Source organism: Acomys russatus, chromosome 19 (assembly GCF_903995435.1).
Source record: "Acomys russatus chromosome 19, mAcoRus1.1, whole genome shotgun sequence".
Classification (NCBI taxonomy): Eukaryota; Metazoa; Chordata; class Mammalia; order Rodentia; family Muridae; genus Acomys; species Acomys russatus.
The window spans coordinates 58095115-58101319 of NC_067155.1; positions in this window are offsets into that span (position 1 = coordinate 58095115).

Genomic DNA, 6205 nt, shown 5'->3' on the forward strand with positions numbered 1-6205 from the left:
CAGTGGGGGTTACTGGTGAATGCACACACCCCCATTACCTTTCTAACATGTAAATATAAACTATTCCTTTGCTATATAAAGAGTGTCACAGGAGGGGGCATCCCTTGGGGACAGTAAGATGATGTAGCCTATGATCTTATTTGTTCATTTCCCACCCTTCAAGGGAACATCTTATCAGGAGTTTTCTTCCAGGTTAGAGGGCTTGGCTTCTGTCCTAGCTAAGGCAGAGTTTCCCAAACACTAGGCTCTGGAAAAGCGTCCCCTGGAGAACACTGTCCCACTCTTCACCTGCAGTGGGTGAGGTGGACGAGAGCCCTCTGTACTGAGCGGGCGGGTGAGTGGAGCAGCAGACCTCTGCAGCAGGTTCTCAGTGCATTGTGGGTCACAGACTCAAATTCCACTGAGTCCTCAGATCTCATCTGAACATAAGAATGTGAGAACAGTGGGGAGGAGTCTGGAGAGAGAGTAAAGCTGTTCAGAGCACTTGCCTTGTGTTCCTAAGAGGACCCAGGTACAATTCCTAGCACTCATCAGGTGGCTCACAACAGCTGTTAGTCCAGCCCCAGGGAACTGGACACTCTTCTGGCCTCAACAGGCACCTACACGTAGGTGGCGTGCATGTGCGCATGTGCATAATTCACAACAACGACAACAACAAAGAAGTGTGTGGTAAGAAGAAAGGTCTGCTTTGCACCTGAGCCTAGCAACGCCAGCATCTTTCAGAAGGAATGACTCACAGGTATGGAGCCTTGAGAACACTCCGCTGCTAAGGAGGAAGTGGGCACAGTCTGAGGTCTGTGGTGCTTTTGCTTTGGGACATGTGGCTGTTGTTAGTGTCTCTGAGGACCTACTGCCAATAAACCTCCCCTGTGGATGCAACTTGTGTATGTGGGCGGGTCAATGTGCCTCCTGAAGCCAGACAGACCTGTTTTGAGAAGCGGCAAGTGGCACACTAATGTGTACACACAAAAGAGTAGAGGCGACAGGGAGCTGTGCTGTGTGGTGACTTCTGGGGAGGTTGTCTCCAGTGACATCCCAGGAGAGACTCTGAGCTTAGGTTGTGTCTAAGGCTACCCAACTCTGGCTTTGGTACTCACAAAAGCACACCAGGGGGTCCTTGACTCTGAATTGATGGTTGATCTTCGGGGCACTTAAGCCTGTGCACCCTGGAGGCCCCACATCTCACTGGTGTCTGGGTACCAGCAAAGCGCACCCGGCTGCAGGATCGGGATATGGAATTGGTGGTGATCAGGAAGGGTCTGCCTGGCTTAGATTCTGCCAGTGAGGACAGGCACACGTCTCCGTGGGAGTGTGCTCAAGGCTGCGGGTTCTGTCGCCAGCACTAGTAGGCAGAGGAGAGAGTTGCTGGTTCGTGAGAGGTGTCAGGGTTCACAACTATAATCGGAGTGAGAGGAGAACTGAGAGGTCAAGGCAGACCCCAGCTGGATAGTGAGCGCTAGCTCAAAAACCAAAGTAATTCTAAGAAATAAATATAGACCTTGCGTAATTCTAAGAAATAAATATAGACCTTGCCCGGGAGCCAGACAGGGGTGAAAGTCTTCAGTGCAAATTAGTAGCATCAGGTGACATTCTACCCCTAAGGGGCTTGCTAACTGCCTCAGAGAGCTAAGGCACAGTGTAGAGACCCACTTACAAAAGGCAAGGTGGAGTTGAGTGTATTGGCACATACTTTTCATCCCAGCACTCAGGCAAGCCTAGCCAGGCTACACCGAGATCCTGTCTAGAAAAACTGAAAAAGAAAAAAAAGGTGGCTGGCTCCTGAGGATGACCCCTGACCTTCATATGCAAGCGCATGCATGAATACATACACAGAATCTGAGGGGTAAGCATGTGGCCTCATGGTCTGCACGGTTGCCGTGGTTATCTCATAGTCTCTGAGGACCCACCTTCCCAGAGAAAATGAACACACAAAAGCCTTCATTAGAGGTGCACAATCAATTTTTTAATAAAAGTGTAACAAATATGTACAAAGCATCCAGGTAGGAAACTCCCCTTACAAAAGAGCACAAGGCAACAACAGAGCGTCCCGTAGTACTGCCTCTCCCCAAGGCTCCAAATGCCCTCACAGCTACCTCTGCCATGCATACGGGCCCCTTGACCCTGCCTAGTGCAAAGGCCTTAGGGGTCCAGGCTTGGGGAAAGAAGATAAATAGGAGAGAGGTAAGAAGCTTCCTATGGCCGAGGAAGTGAGCCGAGGGGCAGGCCGTTTGCACAGTAGACACCCCTTCCCCCGGAGTTTACTGACAGTGGGGACGGCCCCCTGAAACCATTCAGCCTGCTCTCAAGTGGCCCCAGCAAGGGATTCTTTTCCTTGAGCTAAAGTAGATGCTCCGCTGGGTCACAAAAGCGTCCCTGCCCTTGAGCTGGCAACGTCTCCCCTCAAGCTAGAATACCATGCCTTCAACTACAACTGCCTGCTTTAAAATGAGCCACAGCAGAGCCCTTGACTTAGTACAGCAAAGCAGGCACCTCAATTGGCTGGGGGGAGGGGGGCAGCTCACCCAGACTTGAATACAAACCTCGGTTCATCCAGTTTGTCATCTGAGTGCCCTCGGCTTCCTCACCTATAAAATGGGATCAGTGGCATGACCAAAGGTGGGGAACACTCAGGGGAGGCCTTGGGGAGCACCTCGTACAGCGCCCATCCACGTGCTCTCTGTGAGGGGGTCTTTGATTATTGTACAAAGGGACCAATCCTCCCGCTGAGAAGGAGACGTGGAGCAGGCTGTTTAATTGCATTCAGCCCAGAACATAGCATGCGGAAAATACTATATAGCAGTCTGCCAGCGAGGCTTTGGGTCACAATGGTGACCTGGCAGATCTGTTAGAAATTATGAGCCAGACTGGAAAGGGACATTTCACGGCATCTGGTCTCCAAAAGGACTGTTACTGTACTGTAACTAAGTCAGTTTGTTCTAACGTGGAGGCCTTCAGCTGGCACACTGTAGATGCTCAGTAAATAGGTGTCAAGTGAGTACATTAAAATGTTAAGATAAACGTTTGACTAAAGCTTTCTAAAGACGCCGTGATGTCTGCTTTCCGCCTTGGTGGGGCTTCTGACCAGCTTCTGTGGGAATAGCGTGCTGCCCCTCTCCCCAAGTCCTCAGCAGCTTCTGATTCCCCGCCCCCAATTTCCCCAAGCTGACTTTAGGCCCAGAGAAGAAAATAGTATAAACACAGAAGAGAACCTGGGTTCTAGTCACTGCAGTTTATGGATCACTATGGATGTTCAAAAACTCCAGGGCATAAGCCAGGTGTACAGCAATGCCTGTAATCGGGAGGTGGAGACAGGAGGATTGGGCATTCAAGGCTATCCTCTACTGTACAGTGAGTTCAAGGCCACCTGGCTCCATGTCTTAAAAAAAAAAAAAAAAAAAAAAAAAGTAACAATAGTGACCCAGTGTCTCCCAAAGATAGTCATGTAGAGTGTGCCAGGACATGCGCTCTCGCTCTCTCTCTCTCTCTCTCTCTCTCTCTCTCATGCACACACACACACACCGTCAGTTCTTAGTGAGAAAGAACGACATTCTGTCAATTTTAGAAACATGACGGCACAGTCAGAGGCACATAGACATGAGCTCAGATCTATAAAGCGTCCTAGGGACATTCATGGCCTCGATATCCTGTGACAGTATGGTTTAGTCACCATCAAGGTAGGAAACAGAACAAGGCCACTAACAGAGGTGAGACAGAAGTCTCCTGTATGACTGTGAATGGGGGGAGGGGTGGGGGATGAGGGCATGCCCTCTTGGCCCAGGACCACGAACAGTGGACAGTGTCCTCACTGGGCTGTCCAAAAGAACTCTCGCTCACACTCCATCTAGACAAAGGGAAATGGAGCCACAAATGTGAACAGAGCTCTTGCTTGTGGAGAATGAGGTGAAGGAGAGAAGCTTCCAGAAAAGAGTGGACCTACCCTGAAAGGCTTCAGACCCAGCGACTCTAGGACACTCACCCTCAGAGAGCAGCCTGGCAGCTTTTGGACCCAGGTGGCAGATAGCGCCTCTTCTCATCACACAGCCAATGATCTCAGAGGCCTCCCAGGCATTGCACAGACACACACACACACACACACACACACACACACACACACTGCTGTCTGCTGAAACCCAGTATGAGGCCCTTTTAAAATTTATTTCAAAGCCTCTTTCCCTGTCTTTCCTTCTTCGCAGACTACATAGAAGCGAATCAAAATCAATGCTCCTTGGCTGCCAAAGGGAAGCAGGGATAAAGGGAAAGAGAATTGCCAGTGCTTCACACACTGTGAAAGTTGTGAGTTTTTTTTTTTTTTCTTTTTGCAATAACACCACCAACAGAAAGCCCATCTCCCTGTCTCATGCAGTCCAAGTCACAGCACAGCAGAGACAGTGGAGACAGTAGAGACACAGCTAGCATGCTTTAGTATCCTAATACAAATATCCATCTGGAAGTCAAAACTCATATAAAAACAGGCATTTAAAAACAAGCCCATCAAATTTGGGGCGATGGAGAAGCACACTCAAATGAACTGCGTGCAAGCCAAGGCCCAGATTCGATAAATAATGTGGTTTCCACTACTATGGGAGAGTATTTACAGAGGGCTTAGCTGACACGTTCCTTCGGGAAGTCACGCACCCAGCTCTCTCAGCAACATGGCTTCATTGAAATGAAAGCCACCGGAGATGCCAACCCCTGTGTTTGGAGTTCAAATCCTCCAGGGAGGTATCATAAGCTAATAGGCAGAGTCAGGCTCAAAAACAAAACACAAAAAAGGGAGGTTTTCTCTGACCTCTCACCCTCATGCTGGGTCTCTCTGGGTCAGTGTGTCCCCACTGCGTTCTTGACAATATCTCTTTGAAGAAGCTAACACCTCTGAGTCCCACCATGGTACACGTCTTCCCTGGAAATGCGACGCTCTGCAGCAACTCTTTTTCCTTGCTAGGAAAGGGACTAAATTCAAGCAGAGAGAGCCTTCCAGATCATTCTGGAACCCTCTGTGTCGTTCTGGCTTGACGAGGGCACGGCCTGCTGCCTGCTGTTACCCTGCCAAACAAGCACTTTATTTTATTTTTTTTATTTTTTCCCCTTCTTTGCTGAATTCAGTTCTGGCAGTTAAAAGAGGGAGGCTTCAGCATTGAGTTCTCACTGGCATTTTTCTTTAGTGGGTTATTTAGAGAACTCTAAGGAGAAAATGGCTGGTTGATGGCAAACTGAGAGAGTGCACTCTGGGACCAAGCCAGGTGCAGCAAAGTGGGCCGAGGGGCAAGTTCCCTTGTAGCCCTGTGTACCCTACCAAGCAATGCTTCCCAGAAGACCTCCTGATCCCCAGGGAATCAGGCACCAGGCAAGTCACCTGCAAATCCAGCTGGGAGAAAATGACTCCCAAATGTGGGGTGCCAGAGCAGGATGTCAGCCTGGACTCCAGGGAAACCTTGTCTCCAAAATTAAAAAGGGGGGAAGATAAAAAAAAAAAAAAAATAAGAGTAACGGTCTCACTGAGCCCACAGCAGGCTCCCACAAAGACCACTATGGGGCAATGTAGTATCCATGCAGAGAAATAATACCTGTTTCTTTTGGAGTCTTTTTTTTTTTTTTTTTTTAATGAAAGCAAAAATTAACCACTCCTGAAGCAGTGAGCCTTTGCAGGCAAGTGTCAGTCTAGCACACAGCTTCATTATGTGTGTGTGTGTGTGTGTGTGTGTGTGTATATATATATATATATATATTTATATAGTTATGTTAGCCCTTCTAGAAACTTCTAAAAACAGTAGCTTATTCTGTGTGTGTGTGTTTGGGGGAGGAGGAGATTCAGACATTTCATTTAAACGGTCCGCCCCTTCCCCCAACATCCCCTGCTTATAAATCATGCTCCATCAGAACCATCTCTTGGCTCTTTAATCTATAAAATGTAAGCCCTGAATCCTCTCAGGAAGTAGGCAGAGGCCACAGCCACCTCCCAGGGTACTGTTGCAGAGGGAGGAGGGACTGCCATCTCCTGAGCAGCTCCTGGCCTGCCCCTCCCATCTTCTAGCCCCACTCCCAGGAGGCGGGTTGCTCCTAAGCTCCTGCAAGTACATCCCCCCCCCCCCCCCCCCCCATAGAGAGACTCTCCAGTGTCACTTTTGTCACTTGGCCCTTTTTTTTAAAAAAAAAGAGAGTATATCAAAAAAGCAAAATAGAACCCTTTTATCCCCTGTACTTCCGG